This window comes from Amblyomma maculatum, chromosome 1 (genome assembly GCF_055883805.1).
Source record: "Amblyomma maculatum isolate TAMU_Amacu chromosome 1, ASM5588380v1, whole genome shotgun sequence".
In the NCBI taxonomy this organism is placed as follows: Eukaryota; Metazoa; Arthropoda; class Arachnida; order Ixodida; family Ixodidae; genus Amblyomma; species Amblyomma maculatum.
Genome location: NC_139344.1, coordinates 316,452,194 through 316,471,165, shown reverse-complemented (window position 1 = coordinate 316,471,165; position 18,972 = coordinate 316,452,194). Strand labels below are relative to the sequence as shown.

Here is an 18,972-nt window from a genome sequence, read left to right as displayed (position 1 = left end):
CAATACATGTGTCAGCAAGACGTCTCTTGCTCTTTCAAGCAAAGAGGTGTCTTTTTTAAGTGATTTTTTAAAGTAATTTTTATGCAGCAGGTGAACCCAGGGGTTTTTCACGTGACTGTTTCGTTTTCTTCGTGTTTGTTTTTCTGGGCCTTGCAGTAAACGGCTTAGGCTTAGTTGTGAGTCAGCGCATGTACTGTGGCTTTCTTGTTTCTTGTCCCTTGTTTTCGTGTTCGCGCTGTTTATATCAATAATGAATGTGGTGGAAGCTACGGAGCCGAAAAAGCCGAAACGCACCAGCTCACTCCGCACAACCATATAGTGCCTCCAGAAATTTCGCAGTGGATGCTCTGGAATGTTAAATCATTATGGAACTATTAAGCTTATTATTGTATCAGGCTTAAACTACAGTACTAGCCAGTACAGTGGGAGTTTAATAGACAGCGTTCATGTCGATGGCTGCGCGGCCTGTCGAAAATCTCGTAAAGCACAAGAGCGTAGGCGGGGCCGGGTGGGATGCGTCGGCCGCTTTTCTCCGCCCATTTCTGCGCGCGTTCGTATCGCTCGTCTGCTTTTGGCAGCGTACGTCGTGCGCGTTGCCGATACCGCAGCCGAAGCCAGGTACTTGGAACTACATGGCGTAGTAATACAGTTAGGAAAGCCCCGCCCTCGCAGCTTCTTTGGCTCCATTGCCACAGAAAGTTGTCCCCGAGTATAAGCTACTAGGCGGTGGGGATAGCAACAAACGTGCTCGCTCGTCGTCGAACGGAGGATGCGCGTTTCACTCGTCAGCGCTCAATTTAAAGGCGGCGAAGAAGCATCGAGATAGAACCGAAAACGATGACTAACATAACCTGGAACATTGTAGAAGTACACGAGCGTAGCTGGAATCCTTCGAGGTACATCCGGTGCATCTTCTGCGAGAAAGGAAATGATAAAGCCGTGTCTCAGGACAACGAGCATAAAGAACAAATTGTACATAATCGATCCGTGCGCTACAATCACAGTGATAAGGCCGAATGCTTGCGGCTGTTAATAAATCAACAAACAGAGATTTGAACAGTCCGCGGCAATGTTAACTGACACTTAAGTTTCAAACGAGTAAAAAGTATCCATTCGCGTTTTCTGTTTTGCTCGCAATTTTTTAACCTCGTGCCTGTCCATCTATGAATATGGCTTAACAGTCTTATCTCCAAATAGAGAGTGAGAACGATACGGCCACTTGTTCCGCGCGTAAGCCGCCTTGGAATGATGAAATTTTCCTTGAGCTCTCGACTTGTGCTTATGCAGTAGATAGAAGGCATGTAATTAATACGACATTGGTATGATACATTCATTCCTGTTCGATTATATTCAATTCTTGATATAAGCCGTTGGTCTGATTCCTCAAAAGCTAGAAAAAATGGGGCAAATAAAGCGCATAAAGAATTAGAATTGAATGGAACTCTAATTAAATCATTATATAAGCTGTTCTCTTGAAGACGATCTAAGCCTCGAGTGCTTATGCATAAAAGTCAAGTGTAGGGACAACATATTTCTTTTATATTTAATATACAGACCTCCCGATGCACCTCCTGAGTATTTTGTCGAGCTACAAGAAAATATGACTCAATTCAAGTCAAATAAATTGTTACTAGTAGGTGGCCTGAACTTACCTGTCATCAGTTGGAAGCGTTTGCAAGCACTTTCACGGACAGCTCAACATTTAAACAGCATGCTTGACATAATGCTAAGCATGATTTAATTCAAATAGCTCAGGAGCCAAATCTGTGCTTGATCTAGTATTCTTCTCCAGAATGCTAACTAAATATACTGTTGCAGTTGCAAAAAGGTATTTCTGATCACTCGCTTGTCAGTACCAGTGTTCCCACAGTCACTTCTAACCCATCTGAGAAACCTGTCAAGCGTTCCTTCAAGGACTACTCTCGTGCAAATGACGCAGTCCTTATAAAACACATGGAAATATGTCCAATAGACCTTAACGACAGTGGCGCGATAAGACTTTGGCGTCGTTTTAAGACATGTCAGGTCTGTATTGATAACAATTGTGCCTTTTAAATGCAAACTATAACGCACACAAAATCCGTGGATGCTACGTGAAATTATCGACATGTTCCTCAAGACAAAAGGAATAAAGAAAAACCGCTTACTACTCGATCAGGTTAATGAACTGAAAGAAAACCTTGTGCGTGCAGCACGGACCTTGCAGGAACGCTACTCCAATACGCCAAAGCCTTTAATGGCTCATACTGCCGTCGACAAAAGCTGTCCGTGCGAGCGGCGTACCTGATTGGTCGACAGAGGAGTGACGTCACCAGCCGCCAAATTCGAAGCGACCATCCAGAAGTCTCATCTTTCAGCCATCTGCAATCGCACACTTGAAAGCGCGCCAAGGAACGCCACGCGACAGGAGCGGGGATGTACCGTCCAAACGCAGACTTGTCGGAGAGTGGGTGACAGATACTGCGCCTTTCCTTTCCTGTAAACCAATTATAATTATATGTAGCACTACAACGAACACCGATAAAAGGCAAACAATGAGAGGCAAATGATAGGAGAGGAAAGGTAAGCTTTAGTCATTCTCCTCTTGAGACATCTAAGAGATCCTCTAATATTTATTGTTGAACAGCCCGAAAAGTTCTGGAATTATTTGAGCGAAAAGAAAAACATTCCAGTATCACAAATTTGCGTTGGTGCAAAAATCATTACTGATCACCCGAAAATAACAGAATGTGTTTTTCATAGTGTATTTTCTGATTCTAGCATTTGTTCATCTGATGACAAAATGTTTCACCCATCTGAAGTGAATTTTATTTCATATTCTGGCATGGAAATCTTCACATGCTCCTGACAACTTTGGGAATATTTTTTTTTTTTGAAACGATATATTGAATCGATTGCCAAGTTCCTTGTTATCATATTTCGTACCTCATTACTTTCTCGAAAATCTCAGGATTCCAGTATTCAATTACAGGTACCAGTATTGAAGGGCGACCGTTAATTTCTAGAAAATTGCTGTCCAACATCCCTGACCACCACCACCTCCTCATCATCATCATCATCATCATCATCGGCCGTACCGGACTATACCCACTGCAGGGCGAAGGCCTCTCTCTCCCATATTCCTCCAATCAAGCAGACCCTGTGCTAGCTGGATCCACTTGACCCCTGCGAACTTCTTAACCTCATTCGCCCACCTAACTTTCTTCCGCCCCGTTGTGCGCTTTCTTTCCCTTAAAATACAGTTTGTTACCGTAAACGACCGTCGGTTATCCGCTCTTCGCACTACATGTCCTGCCCATGCCCATTTCTTCTTCTTGATATCCGCTATAATGTCCGTAACTTGAGTTATTTCTCTGACCCACTTTGTACGCTTTCTTTCTCTTAACGTTACCCCTGCCATTTTCGTTCCTTAGCACTCTGCATTGTCCTCAACTTAGGTAGAACAGTTTTCGTTAGCCTCCACGTTTCAAACCCTTGGGAGAGTACCGGTATGATGCAGCTGTTACATACTTTCCTCTTGAGCGATACTGGTAAGCTTCTAGGCATAATCTGCTAGTACTTGCCAGATGCGCTCCATCCCAATCTTATTCTTCTTGCTATTTCCCTTGCATGGTCCGGATCTGCGGTTACTATCTGTCCTAAGTAGACATATTCACCTACTACTTCCAGTGATTCTCTACCTAACATAAACTGCTGTTCTTTCCCGAAGCTGTTGAACATTACCTTAGTCTCCAGGATATTTAACGTTGCGCTAATTGGCCTGGTGAGTGAACTACCAACTAACATCCACATAAGTGCATATGCTGACGACATCTGCATCTGGGCCTCTGGTTCGACGCGCCCACAACTACGTGCGAGACTGCAACGAGCTGTGTCATCAACATCGATGTACTTACGGCGTCAAGGTTTATTTTTAGCGGCAGAAAAGTGTACAGTGTTCGCGTTTACGGGAAAATGTGTCAGCCGCTACCCGATTACCCTTCATGGAGTCGTAATACCATACGTCTCCAGGCACAGATTCTTGGGAGTAATTATTGACCACCGACTATCTTGGTCGAAACATATTGCTATGGTGAAGAAGAGGCTAATTAATTTTTGCCATGTACTTCGTTCCATAGCTGGCATCAAATGGGGTCCAACTGAGCGCTCCTTAATACGGCTTTACGAGGCTCTGTTTGTTGGCTACATCCGGTACAGTCTCCCAGTACTCTCTAGTATGAGCATTTCCTGCTTGCGGACTTTAGAGAGCGTGCAAGCGCAGGCACTAAAAATATGCCTTGGACTGCCCAGATGCACCTCTAACAAAGGCACAATTGAAGAGGCACACGCTCGCCCGATGTCCATATACTTGTCACACGAACCACTTCGTGTATATTTACGAGCACTTACAAGACACCGTTTTTACCCACTCAGCAAGATTCTGGATGAGAGGCCGGACTGCAGTTTTACAAGTGCACTCCGCTGCCATCAGTCGCAAGTACCGACAGGATATGCCCTCCCATATCGTCCCACCCAACCACCATGGACGATGGATAAACCTTTGGTGCACCTTCGTGTTCCCGGAATACTAAAGAAATCAATGGTACCAATTAGTGGACTCAAACAACTTACTCTGGCACACATCTGGTCAGAATATCCCAATCATATTCACGTATACACCGATGGATCTGTGTCAGCACAGGCATCCGCTGCAGCTGTGGTCATACCAGCTCAGAAAATGACTCTGCATTTCCTTTTGGGACATACATCTACATCAACCGCTGCCGAACTTGTAGCCATTCGGGAATCTATTCGCTATATATGTGGGGAGCCACCTCAAAAATGGTGTATATTCACGGACTCGAAGACTGCATTCCAAATTTTGGAAAACTTCTTACGCCACACTGCCTATCAGTCCCTGGCACTAAACATTATGGAACTCATCACATCTTCCCAGCTGCAAGGCCACATGATAATGTTTCAATGGATCCCTGCCCACTGCGGGCTCCATGGGAATGAGCAGGCCGATGTTGAAGCGAAAAGCGCACTCATCAATGGCTTCCAAACAGCTGTGCCTTTTTCAAGAGCGGATACGACGTGTCTTCTAAAGAGTTGTATGAATATTGCTACAGCAGCTTACTGCGCTCAACCAGACGCCCGACACATCCGTCTAAGAAGGCTCGATCGTACATTTAAATTTAGTGTTCCGCGTGATATTCCGCGTCATCAGGCATGCTTGATACATATAGACTTCGTTTAAACGTGGCTTTCACGCGCAAGTACTTACTTTTAATTGGACAGATGGACTCACCAGAATGTTCAACTTATGGCATCCCAGAGACTGTGGACCATGTATTATTGGTGTGCCCAGAGTATGCGAACGAAAGAAATGTGCTAGCTGCTTCCTTGAAGCGTTTAGACAAGAGGCCTCTGTCGGAGAAACTGCTGCTGGGCGCTTGGCAGGACAAGGGGAAGGGCGTCCAGGCAGTGCGTGCTCTTTGCCGTTATTTGAGCGCCAGCGGACTTGATTCGCGCTTGTAAAGCAAGCAGCTGTGTCTGTATATATATTTCATATGCCTTCTCCCACATCGTCACCCATCATGACCTTCTTTCTTCTCTCCTTCCCCTTCCCCAGTGCAGAGTAGCAGGCCAGATTTGAATTATCCGGGCCAACCTATCTGCCTTTTCCTTTCAATAAATCCATCTATCTATATATATTTTCAAGTCTACCGTCCTGCTTTTTCTACCTAGGTCATTAATCATTCTTTTCAGTTCAACCCCTGAGTTACTTAGAATTGCAATGTCATTACCGAATAGCAGATTACTGGGGTATTTTCCATCTACCTTTATCCCCAACTGCTCCCATTTCAAGCCTCTGAATACTTCCTCTAAGCAAGTCGTGAACAGTACTGTGGAGATCATGTCACCTTGCCTAACACCGTTGTTTTGGGGAATTTTGTTACTTTTATTTGTTACTTCTGTTACCAAGACCGAAGCTGTGGCATGGCATCAGCTTCCGACTCATGCGTATAATAGCATGTGCTATGAACACCTCTTGTTCCGCATCCCCTTCTCAGTGAAATGTCTTACCTGCCAACAACACCAACCTGCACTATACCACTCTGCTCGGACCTGCAAAAAACCGCCCATTACTCTGCCCACTCCCTCTTCTAGGCAAGATGCCTTGTCCCGCACAGAGCCGACTGACCAAAGCCGGCTCGAGCGGACCGAACGAATAGCTGTGGCCAGCGACTGAGTCTTTAATATTTGTTGCTCACACCGCTTTCACCAGCAACAACCGGGAAGACCAACAACAGCTGCTCTGGTGGGCCTGCATGATCCTGGAGGCACATGGAGCTCTGGACTGAGGATTCCACTTAGGGCATGTAACGATAGAAAATCAACATTTTTTTCTAACTTCCTCCTCCTATTCGATGACAATAACGGTAGCCTTAGTGACAGTAGCAATAGTGATGATGATTATAATGATTAGTAACAAGAAACCCAACCACGCTTACAAACTTTCGCTTCGTCTGGGTTTAGCAGGGTTAAACCACAGCATTTTTATTTTATTTTTCAGTCGAAGATGGTTTTCGGCTTCCTTCGCCGCTTTGTGCTTTATAGTTCTGCCGTTTCTGCTTTTCGTGACGGCTAGACGTCTTATTGTTTTGTGCTCTTTGGCGCCCTTGGCTACTCTTCGCCAGCCATAGCTATATACGCATCAGGCCTCCGCCTACTCACCTTTGTGTGCAGCTACATAAATATACCATCGTTGAAATATATTTGACTCTTTCTATCTTTTACTGGACCGACTGAATTCCGCGGCCCCTCCAGCAACATTCGCAGCGCAGGAAGAAGGGGCGCATATTCAGGAGGAGGAACATGCAGCACGGAAGGCTGCGGGGGTGGATGAGTAGTCACAAAGGCATCGAAAAACAAAGTCTGCGCCAGTGCGATTTCGCATCCCGCTCGGAGTTATGTGCTCAGTTGCTGTTGTTTTTCTGCTCGCTACGAATCTCATGAAATTTTGAAAGTGTCCGCCTCCGTCTTTTTACATGGCCTCAGATTTCTGAGTTTCTCTGGATTTCCTGACAATCGGATTCCTCTTCCTTAGTTTTCACAAAAAAAAACTCCACGAGGCTCTGCAGGTGTCGTTAGTGTCGTCGTAGCGCGTCAACATGCCACGTTGTAAAGAAGGTCATAGGACTACAAGCCGCATATGACCAACATGAAAATGCGACCTCCCTCTCGTCTGGGTGGAAAACATTCACGACAGCATCTCCCCCACATGGATAACAAGGGTGCATTCTTCATCTGCTCTGACGACCACGCATTTAATAGATTGTTCGGCGGTTTAGCCGCTGATGGTGTAACCCACAAGTCGAATAGAATTTCTCACAATAAAACAAGCAATAGCGTTCTGCGCCGTGCCTCCTTTTCTTCCAAACGAATTCTCTTTGGCTCATAGGGAAAATAAGGGTAACTGGCCATACAAGCATGTCTCCAATATTTTGCCTGAATATCTTCCGAAAACGCTTAAATAGCCGCACTCAAATTTAGCATTAGGGAGTATCGTAGTCGTCCTTAGAATTCATTTATTGGCCTAATTAGACCCTGACCCACGCTTCAGGAGTGGTCATGACCGCACCTGAAACTTGTTCAAACTTAACTCCAACATAGCAGAATTAATTGTGCCCTATGTTGATGCGCCTACCATCTGCCCTTTTCTGCGAAATTAAGTAACCCATGTGGCTCCAATAAGGAATAAAAAATGAAACTGAATATATAATTCTGCAGTGAACGCTTTTCTATTCGACTCGTTTATTTTATTTCTCTAACGCATGTGTCAAGCCAATGTCCTTCTCCAACCTAGCTTTTTAAAAAAGAAAGCAAGACTCATGGCTGAAAAACAGTATTTGCGCTAGCAGCGATTCCAAAATGCTGCTTTCGTGATTTTCTCCACATCGCGGCAGTGCCCAAAACGATCTTCGAACATGCAGCTAGGCTAAAAAAAAATGAAGCTTGAAGATAGAGTAGCAACCCATGCTGACTCTTTATTTATTTCTCACGCGTCCTTCCGAACGGGTGCAGGACTACGGGTTCTCCTCTGCTCTGTTCTACCACAGAAGGAGCCACAGTCACGTTTCGTGTCGCCACACATTCCTCGGCAGCTGACACAAATAAGAGCACCCTGTCCGGCACTTCTAAAGTTCAGGCCTGGGGAAAGGAAATGGGGTCCTCTCCTAAAAAAAAATGTGTACGTGTGTGCGCACTCGCTCGCTGGTTCGTGTCTCTGAGTCGCTTTTTTACGGGTTTTGTTCGCCGTGCGCGGTTACTGCCTTGTACTCGTGGAGAATAAGGCGACCTTTCTTTCGTTTGTTCAATTTATATAAGAGCAAGAAACTATGCGTTCCGTTAATGACTCGAGCATGAAATTATATATATATCCATTCAGCTGTCTGTTGCGATGCTGATAACTGTCATGACTGACTAGTAAGAGAGAGAAATTTCACGACCCTAAAAGAGTTGTACGGCGAGAAGAATAGCAGCAAAACGTGCTCAGTTGGGTCTCAAATAGCAGATAAGCGACAAAACCAGGCAGCGGCCGCGAGAGCTTCCACAGAAACATTCAGACCTCGTTATACTTGTCGCGTCGGGCTCTCAAGTTGCGCGCTGCGGTTAAGAATGAAATGATTTCTGACAGGCCCTCGGATGTTTGGGCTCAAAGAAGGGACAGAAAGACGCTAGTATCTGTGCCATCTGTTATGTCCTTTGTTAACGCTGAAAATTTTTGTGTAGGAAAATTACATTCAATTTGCAAAAGGCAGGAAGAAGATATTTGAAGGAGGCGTTATAGCATTACAGTTAAGCTTTTCGAAAACACAACGGCCGTTCCAAGTAGAAGGCGCCAAATGACTAATCAGCAGCATACGAAGTGATCAACGTGACTAGCATAGCAGGCGGTAACAAAGCTCAACTCTGTGAATTTTGTTCCTGAAATACTGCTTTGCATTAACTCTATGAAGTATGTTAGGGAAATTAGTCAATAAGGCAGTACTTCGTAAAACACGTTTTGGCAGCCGTGCTTGCAAAAACATTTGCATACTTTATAGCGCGCATGAAGTGCATTTTAAGCTAAGTTATCGAGTTTTTTTTTTCTCTCTCTCTCTCTTTATCTCAATTGCTTTGATTTGGTTTAAGGAGTTAAAAGTCCCGAAGCAATTCAGTTTATGAGGAACATCGTAGTGCAGGGTTCCGAAAGTTTCAACCATCTGGAGTAGACAAATTGAATGGGTTTTTTTTTGTTTGTTTGTTGTTGTTTTTTTTTTTTATTTACACTGAAAGGTAAGGCTCCACTTATTTGTTTCTGAACAAGACAGGAGTGCATGCGTATGTCCAAGAATAAGACGCAAGCATTTCCCGCAATCCTTCTTTCCTTTCAGGAAATTTTAGTACCCTAAAATTTGAAAGCGCATGGAAAAACAAGGACGAGAGAAGTGGACGGGACCAACGCTGCTTGCAGCTGTGTATATTCTGAACCTTTTTTTTAAGGTGACCAGTCTATCTGCAGGAACGCATAAAGCAACGACTAGCGTAACGCAATCGCCAGAAATAAAAAGCTTCTTGACAACCAACAGCTAGCCAAGGGATTGATGCAACACGTGCATACTATAAAAGGACACTGAGAATGGTCATACTGCTAATTTTCTTTGCTCATAAACAGCAACAATTTCTGCAGCAATTTCACTTAGGTATCGTTGACGCACTTCTCACCCAAGCCGTGAGTCAGCGAGCATTCGAATATTTCGCTTTCGAAGAGTTACTTGCCGCGTCCCGCGATAGTAGTTTTGTGCATCGCAGGGAAGCAGCCTGAGCAAGTCTTGCGGTTGAGGGGAAGGTTCGATCCACTGCTTTCGCCCTCCGATGAAGGTGCGTGCTTCCTGCGGCGTTCATTAATCCTCTGGCCGATGTACACTCTGTCCCATCTGAGTGGTAGACGACACCTATGCACAAGGAAATATATTCATGTCGCTGCTTCCTTTGGCAATTATCACGGTGACGTGGCCCTTCTTCTACAAGACTGAACACATGTGACTGCTTGCACAGCGCGGAACGCCATATACTTCGAGGCAATTATATTGAGATTATGGGAAATTATGCGAATACACAGTTTTCTCGCTTTTAAGACACGTCTTTCGAGTTTAACAACTGAAAGTGCGTTTGGGTTTCTAAAATCGTTTGGGTGACAAATTTCTGACAACTTTAAAGCTGCCGTTGTTGTTCCACATTAATGCCGTTAGTAGTATGTTATGTACAAACGAATCTCGAGTCTTAGGTCGGCCTCAACTAATTATTTTCACGTAATCGCTATCTGTTACTAAAAATAAGGACTAATCATTGTAGCTCCTGTTGTTGTTGTTGTTGTTGTTGTTTTCAGAGCGCACACGGACGGACAGAAGGAGTAAGGTTGCACACACACCAGCGCTTGTTTGTGTGAAACCTTAGCTTTTCTTCGTCCGCGTGCACTCTGAGCAAAATGACGCCGTATCAGCTCCTCAAAATTTCTCATTACTATATGGTTGTTACACCTTGGAATTTGCAGGTTTAAATGTAGGAATAATTTAACTCCAGCAGCATTAGCCATAACTACCCTCCATTCCTTCAAGAAGCATGAAATACCGGCTCCTTAGTAAAACAGGATCAGTTCAGTTCAGTTGAGTCGTTCAGTCGTTCAGTCGTGTCCGACTCTTCGTGACCCTATGGACCATATCACGCCACGCTTTCCGGTCTCTCACTATCTTCCTAACATCACATAACTTCATCTGCAGCGCCTCGATGATGCCATCGAACCATCGCGTTCGCTGCCTACCCCTTCTCCGGTGACCCTCAGTCTTTCCCAACATCAAATCTTTCTCCATCGACTCCTCTCTTGTCGTCAGATTACCAAAGAAGCTGAGTTCTAACTTTAGAATTTGACCCTCCAATGAGCAGTCAGGGTTTATGGTCGGCAATATCGACTGATTTGATCTTCTGGCAGTCCAAGGAACTCTCAAGAGTCTCCGCCGGCACCACAATTCAAACGCGTCAGTTCTTCCGCGGGTAGCCTTCTTCACAGTCCAACTCTCGCATCCATACATCACAACTCGAAAGACCATAGCACGAGTTATGCGGATCTTGGTTGGCAGACTAATGTCTCTACTCTTTACTAGGCGGTCAAGGCTAACCATTGCTCTCTTTCCCAGAAGCAGGCGTCTCCTAATTTCATGACTGCAGTCTCCTTCCGAGGTAATCTTGGAGCTCAAGAAGAGAAAATCTGTCACAGCTTCCACTTCTTGTCCCTTGATGCTCCAGGACTTGATAGGGCAATACGCCATGATCTTTGTCTTTTTAATGTTCAGTTTAAACCCAAACGTCTCACTCTCTTCTTGTGCGCGCGTCAGAAGTCCATTGAGTTCAACTTCACTTTCTGCCATTAAAGTGGTATTATCCGCATATCTAAAGTTGTCTATACGTTTTCCAGCAATCTTCACTCCAGCTGAAGACTCGTCCAGACCGGCCTGCCTCATGATGCACTCAGCATATAGGTTAAATAGGCATGGCGACAGTATGCAGCCTTGTCTCACTCCTTTCTCAATCGGAAACCAGTCAGTAAGACCAGTCCCAGTTTTGACTGTGGCCTCTTGCCTTTCATACAGGTTCCTGAGCAGACAGATGAGGTGAATTGGAACTCCCATCTCTTGGAGAGCTTGCCTCAATCTGCTGTGATCTACGCAGTCAAACGCTTTCGCACAATCAATAAAGCAGAAGAAGATGGATTTCTGGAACTTTCTTGCTTTTTCCATGTTCCAGCGAAGGTTGGAAATCTGGTCTCTAGTTGCTCTGCACTTGCGAAACCCAGCTTGCACGCCCGGAAGATCCCGATCCACATACTGCTGCAGCCTACCTTGGAGGATTTTCAACATCATCTTGCTAGCATGCGAAATAAGCGCGATCGTGCGGTAGTTGGAACAATCTTTTGCACTGCCTTTCTTTGGAATGGGGATGTAAACTGACCTCCTCCAATCCTGTGGCCACTGCAAGGTTGTCCGAATTTGCTGACAAAATGTATACGGAACGTTAACAGCGTCATGGTTGAGGTTTTGAAGCAACTCAGCTGGAATGCCATCAATTCCGCTAGAGAGAGAGAAAGAGAGAAAAGGCAGAGAGGTTAACCAGGAAAGCTTCCGGTTTGCTACCCTGCACTGGGGAAGGGGAATGAGGAGTTTAAAGGAGAAAGATAGAAGAGAATGATAGGAAAGGTAAGGCGGCGAGGAGCACAGTCACAGTTTCTCAATCAAGTTTGTGTCTCTCATAAAACACATAAGTGCTTTGAAGGCTTTGCCGTTAGACGCCTTCTGTGGCCATCAATTCCGCTAGCTTTATTCTTAGTAAGGCTGCTAAGGCCCATTCAACCTCACTCTTCAGGATGCCCTGCTCGAGATCAGTAATCACAACCGTCTTATGTTGGGTTTATACATCCGGGTCCTTCTTGTACAGTTCTTCTGTGTATTCCTGCTACCTCTTCTTTATCTCTGAGGCTTCAGTGAGGTCCCTACCTCGTTTCTCCTTTATCACGCCCAGCTTAGCACAGAAGCTTCCTTTGATATCTTTGATATCTTTGATTGTCTGATACAGATCTCCTGTGTTCCTCAATTAGCTGTTGTCCTCAACTGCTTGGCACTGTATGTTCAGGAAGGCATTCTTATCTCTCTTTGCTATTTTCTGAAAATCCGCATTGGGAACCTTGTATCTTTCTCTTTCCCCCATAACTTTTGCCATCCTCCTTTCCTCAGCTATTTGCAAAGCCTCTTCAGATAACCAGTTTGCTTTCTTGCATTTCTTTTGCTTTGGAACTACCTTAGTAGCAACTTCTTGTATTATATCACGAACATCAGTCCATATCTCTTCAGATTTTCTAGATCTAATTCTTGAAATCGACTCCTTACCAGGAATCCTTACGTTTATTCTGAAACAGCAATGTGCAATCCGTAACATCTATTTTTAATATTCCGATGTCAGCCCCCATTGCATATTTATTCACAAAGTGATTAAATTTTGTCCTGAATTACAGTGTTCTCTTAAGAATAACAATTTATTTATAACAGCTTCAAGTCCTCTTCAGTGTTGCCATTGTATAGACATTTGAACGCGAATTGCTCACAGACCCCTAAACAATTTGTGGGAGTCCTAGAAAATTTGTACACTAATTTGTAAACCGTTCTTTGAGGCAAACAAACCTTCAACGAAAACAGCGCTACTTCTTGCCCCGGTCGCCACAGCGCACGCCATAAAAAAATCTTGCTCCCGCGGTTACACAGACGAGACGTTCTGCTTCTAAATATTGTGTTATTCTGCATTAGCAAGCGCCCACTCTCATATTGAACGTCCCACGTAAGCCCAATCACGCGTTTCCCTTCAGCAGCCTGGACACTCCGTCTAAGCCACTCGATTGGCATCTGCGTCAAAACTGCAGGTCTCTATCCAAGTCCATTTAGTGGCCGAAATCTTCCGATGGGAAAGACTCCCCATGCCTCGAATGTTCGTTATCTGAGCCTTTGGGACGTCCCGCAGACACGTCCGAAATCATGAACGCATCATACCGCTGTTCACCATACGTGAGTTCGGGTCCACAAGGCTCTTTCAAAGAGCCGTGTGCTGACGATTGCTTTCCCCGAAAGCGGAGGCAGTGGCCACCGTGCAGTTAATCTAGTTATGCGAAGCGGGGATTACAGGGCTCGATTGGATTGCACGCACCGCTCCCTTTAACTCGGCCTATGCGTGTGTACTTGGAGCGTGCTTGGATGTGTGCGGGGCACATAATGATGAGGTGCGTCGCAGTTGCCTTCAGCTTTGCCAAAAGTTTCCGGTATAGTTGCCTCAAGCCGTTGTTCTTCCAAGAGCGTCATAGACGTGCTTATAGAGAGAGGGTCAAGAGCAGGATGGGAAAGCGGAAGGTGAAGTATTCGGAACGGCGTTTTCGTTGTTCGCGACAGCGAAAAGTCGCGTTCTTTTGGGGGATACCTTGTTGCATGACGTATATCTTAACGCGCACGACAAGTGCTGGGATTTCGTTCCTTGAGTTCAAAGGTTCAGTAAATATCACTCGGACAACGTGAATCTGTTGCTTCATAATGACAGCCCGTTCGCAGCGCCTGATCCTTTCCTGCTTTTCAAAAGACATCTTCGAGAAAATCTAAACACTTGGCCTGTTGCAATAAAGACACTCGGTACAGAGAATGCGCATCAGATTTAGGGGTTTTCTGGCTGTTTCTTTTCGCCATGCCCATAACATTGAGGGCAATACTACTCGAAGCTAAGCTTGCAAGAGAAAGTATGAAGGTATACAACCGTTAATACTTTGGAACCAGCAACTGCAAACGATGGAGTGATTGTAAAGATGTAGAGTACCATGCTGAAAAAATACAGATTGAAGTCTCTGTAGGAAATAAATATGGAAAAATGGGCTAGGTAAACTCGCCGAAGATACCGCCACAAACGAGCGTGCAATAACTTTCGCATGGTGCTACATTGAAGCAGCGATAATTCGTGTACTCAAAGACAGCATTTCCCGTTCTAAGCATTTGGCTCCTAGATTCTATGCTGTCGCACCTTTTGTCCATCACGCTCAAAGGAAATCATCAAAACATTTAAAGAGTTTGATGATGAGCTGCCAGGTGGCCCTAAGTTAAACATCAAGTTCTTTTCTTCTTGCCGATTACATGAACCGATCACTCTAATTGAAGAATACATAATTTATTTACAGCTATATACACATTGCAGCAAAACTGGACTTCTGTCAGGGTGCGGCCTCTCATCACGGCACCCGAAACGAGCGTCGCTCGAACGCTTCAAAGTCGCTCCCTCCTCCTCGCTCCTGGGGAATCCTCATTTCCCCCGTCGTTTCGCCGCGGCTGTTTGCGGCTGGTGCAGGCCCCCACCGTTACAAATTCTGGTTACCGGATGTCTTCAGGAGCGACGCTCTTCTTCCGCTGACTGTCCGTGCTGCCCGCAGGCCGCATCAATCGTGGCAGGTTCATCCATGTGCCAACCGTGGTAAGGTGGCTTTCGTGCACCAACCGTGGTAAAAGGCAGTCAGCTCTTGCCGACGCTTCAGATACACGGCGGGCAATTTTGGCCTTCAGTCCGTCCTAATTCTCTCGCATTAAGAATTACTGGATCAAAAAAGCAAAGCGTTCAAGACGCACAACAAGACAATGATAGAAAGAGAGGTTTGTAATAAAAACTAACCTTAGAAAATTAGGCCTCTCACGCAGGCTTTTACGCTACTAAAGGAAACGGAAAAGAGCGAACACTGAGTGGAGGGAATTCGCATCGAAGGTATTCTTTCTCGTGGGGCTCCGATGAGTTCGAGGATACCGTAATTAGCCGGGAATATAATTCAAGGACCTTCTCCTAATGACAAATCCAATTAGTCAGCCCATTTCGGCGAAGCCTCGCGTATGGGCGCGACGGCTGGAAGAAGCCGCTTTTGAGACCCCCGGAAACCTCAGGCGGGCACTTGATGGTCCGAGGTGGCGGACGCATGACCACCGCTCTTCCGTTCACTGTTTGTTCTCTTACAACACGTCCTGTAAATTTTTCCATCGTTCAGAAGTTTGTGGGGCACAGATGAGAGCTACCGGGTGCACCAGGGATTATAGATGAGCACGAGGTGCCCTGTCTTTTACGGCCCTGAATGCGGAGAAGACGAGCACTCGATCAGTCCTGGGTGCTTTTATCGGGTACAAACTGAAGCACCTTGTTAGATGTCGAATAAAACGAACGCTGCAGATTGGATAGCGAGATCTAGTTAAAACTATGGAGCTGTCTGAAGCTAAGCGAAACGAGACTGGCAATTATTTTTTTTTTTTTATGCGTACAGCTCTAACATGCGAAGTCACAGGATTCACAATTACTAGAGTCGCATTACGCCAACCTTACAGGACTCTTTTTCAAAGTAGGATATTTATGTTATGTTGTACGCTCCAAATATTACAGATAGCGCTATTGCCATAATCTTGGTTTATTGTGCGCTGCTTTGAGTGCATTGCTTGTATAATTTATCCGCACCCCTCCCCTTCCCCTCCTGGCCACTTGCCGTTAGTCTCCGGCTTCTACTAATTCCATAAACGTTGTTGCGGGTGCTGAGAACACCAAATAAAGAACTATAGATGGCTCTAAAGACGTATGTTCTTCCCCCGGCTTAGTAGAAAGGTCTTACGAGACCGTTAAAGGGTCTGTGCAGTCTAAAGACAGTAGGCTAATTAGCAAGGTTGTAGAGAGGGACAAGATTATGGCGACTAATTTTGCGTACGTAGTTGCTTTTACCCGATAAAGAAGTCGACAGGCGCGTGCAGTAACAAGCCGCACCGAGCAAGGCCAATGGCAGACACCGGAATTGAGGCGCAGCTTACTAAGGGCTCCATAAAATTAACTCCTGAGCAGTACAACCAGCTGATTAGGAGTCTCAATTATCTCCCCGTTAGCTCAGTATCGCTTGTACTTGCTTTGTTAATTACTAAACGACTTGAGCGAATGAGGTTCTGGTATTTCAGGAGATATTAGCAAGGTTGGTAAAATTAAACATAAGGTCACTCTTTAATGATCAACAGAGCCCGCGTTGCGGGTCGAGGCCAAACATTTGGCAGAAGTTTAATCTCCGCCTTTAAGATTATGACGCGATGACGGCGTCAATGGCTCTGCGGTTTCCTCGTTCGCTGATATGTCTTTAAACTGTTCTCTCACACAAACTGATTTGCACACATTCGTAAGATGCCACGTTATGTGAGACACCATTCATGTGACATAGTTTATATTATATAGAGCCCTGCTTTAACGAAGCCGTGCGAACGCGCCTGCTTTGCCTAGAAGTAATGTATATCTCACCCGGGATCCAAAAGAGTAGATAACTTCAATACCGATCTGTGGCCCCCGCCAACTCGACCATGTCATGTCTCGTTGCGCAACCAGCCGACCAATCAGCCGTGCCACCTGCGGCATGTCCGTGATTTTCCGCCTATACCGCACGGCACAATCAACTGCCCCAAACTTTCCACAAAGGCTGTATATGCCTTGCCTACTAACGAGTTGCCGGATGCCGAGCTTATTTTTCTTGGGTAATAATGCCGACAGTGTTCTAATGCGACGGTCTCTGATTTACCTTCGTTATCCCTGTGCAGGCCTATCAAAAAAGCGGGATGTATGTCGAGTTCATGACGCCTTGTAATAGCATCAGATGCAAATTCATTTGTAACACAAGTATTTTGAGCAGTTATTCTACCATGTGACGACGAATAAAATAACGTGTTCTTCCGCGCAAACTCAAGCCACAAAACACTTTCTTTCCCCCGTACGTAACTAAAAAGTATGTGAGATCCCGTAAGGTAAGTTCTTAAATATGCGGTCAACTTTATACTACAAAAATAAGAGGCACGCCAAGTACACTCCCCTCTTTCTACGACCCCCTGCTCCCTCTCCTCTAGTCCCTTTTCCTTCTTTCTTTCTTTCTTTCTTTCTTTCTTTCTTTCTTTCTTTCTTTCTTTCTTTCTTTCTTTCTTCCTTCCTTTCTTTCTTTCTTTCTTTGTTTCTATCTTTCTTTCTTTCCTTCCTTCCTTCCTTCCTTCCTTCCTTCCTTCCTTCCTTCCTTCCTTCCTTCCTTCCTTCCTTCCTTCCTTCCTTCCTTCCTTCCTTCCTTCCTTCCTTCCTTCCTTCCTTCCTTCTTTCTTTCTAGGAGGAGAGGAGAGGCGGGCTTTAGTGGTGGTCTTTTTTCGACCGATTTTTTAATGCAGAAACGAGTTTGCCTCGTGCGTAACGCGGCTTCGTCTAGTGATGCTCGGCAGTGTTGCGATTTGTCGGGTTTGGCCACAAGGACAGCCGAGCTTAATAAATCTCTTCGGTGACCCGTCAAGGCGACGGGAGGCCCCTCCATTGTGCGTCTAGTATGCATCCGACTCGTGATAAATGCCGATATGGAAGCTTCCCTTGAAATTTGAAAAAAAAAAATAAAAATCTTAATGTATGTGGTGAACGGTAGTCGTAAAAAAAAAAAACGTAAATGCGCCAAAACAGAAGCAGAGAAGAAATATGAAGGACGGTGCAAAATGGAATATTTTGGCTTTCTCTTGGACACGAATGACAAACGCCCGCCCCTGTTGACTTATATTCACAGATAACAAAATAAGGAGCCAAGAGCTTACAGCTTTTTTTGTTCTCCTCTTTATTCCACAGTCTAACTGGCAGCTATAGAGAGTAGAAGCGATGAAAGCGGAGAAAGAGGACTGCCTATTTATGGCTTGTAAATTTCACAATTTAAAAACATTCTGCAAATGCTTTTTAAGAGCGGAGTTGTAGGCTCTTGGTGTACAAAAAACCGGAATCGCAGCGGACGTGCGGAGCAGCAGTCTAAAGACGAGGCCACTGTGGGGAGCGATGATCTTAATACGACGGCAAGCGAAAAAGACGGCGTGGAAGGTGTGCCTCAGATATCTATAATGGGGCTCGCGGCGGCGACAGTCATACACGTAAAGGCCTGCTTTCTATATTTTCTTTTTCTTTCCTTTTTTCCCCTCAGCTGCCGCAGGCAACACATGAACAGAACGAACTCATCACCCGCAAAAGAACTCTGCAGCGGCGCTAGCAGCAAGCGTGTTCGTCGAACTGAGAATACATTCGGCAATTTGAAGAAACATCGAAATAAACGGGTTAAAAAGTTAGAACAATCTGCAACAATGCGGAAGAAATTGCGTTTGGCTACAATCTTTCGCAGTCTTGCGCTACAAAAAAAGTGATAAATACGTCTCTCGGCTCGTCAATGACATGAAGAGCTTCTCTTAGCGCTGCGAACAAAATGATGCATGCCAGCGTTGTTGGCAGAAACAACGATTGCAATGCTTGTCATCTTGAGCATTCATCGGCGCCTCCCTCGTACATAGTGATGGGCACTATAATAACGCC

General features: G+C 45.2%; 1 long non-coding RNA gene across 1 annotated transcript in view; it reads right to left on the bottom strand.

Annotated features, from left to right (window-relative positions):
- Nucleotides 1-219: 219 nt before the first annotated feature.
- The window catches only part of LOC146207195 (uncharacterized), a 51,012-nt gene continuing 32,259 nt past the window's right edge, over nucleotides 220-18,972 (bottom strand). Inside the window, exons 3-4 of the long non-coding RNA XR_014703313.1 lie at nucleotides 2,284-2,476; nucleotides 220-914 (exon numbers count right to left, since the gene is read on the bottom strand). This is a non-coding gene — a long non-coding RNA (uncharacterized LOC146207195). The remainder of the gene's footprint in view (nucleotides 915-2,283; nucleotides 2,477-18,972) is intronic.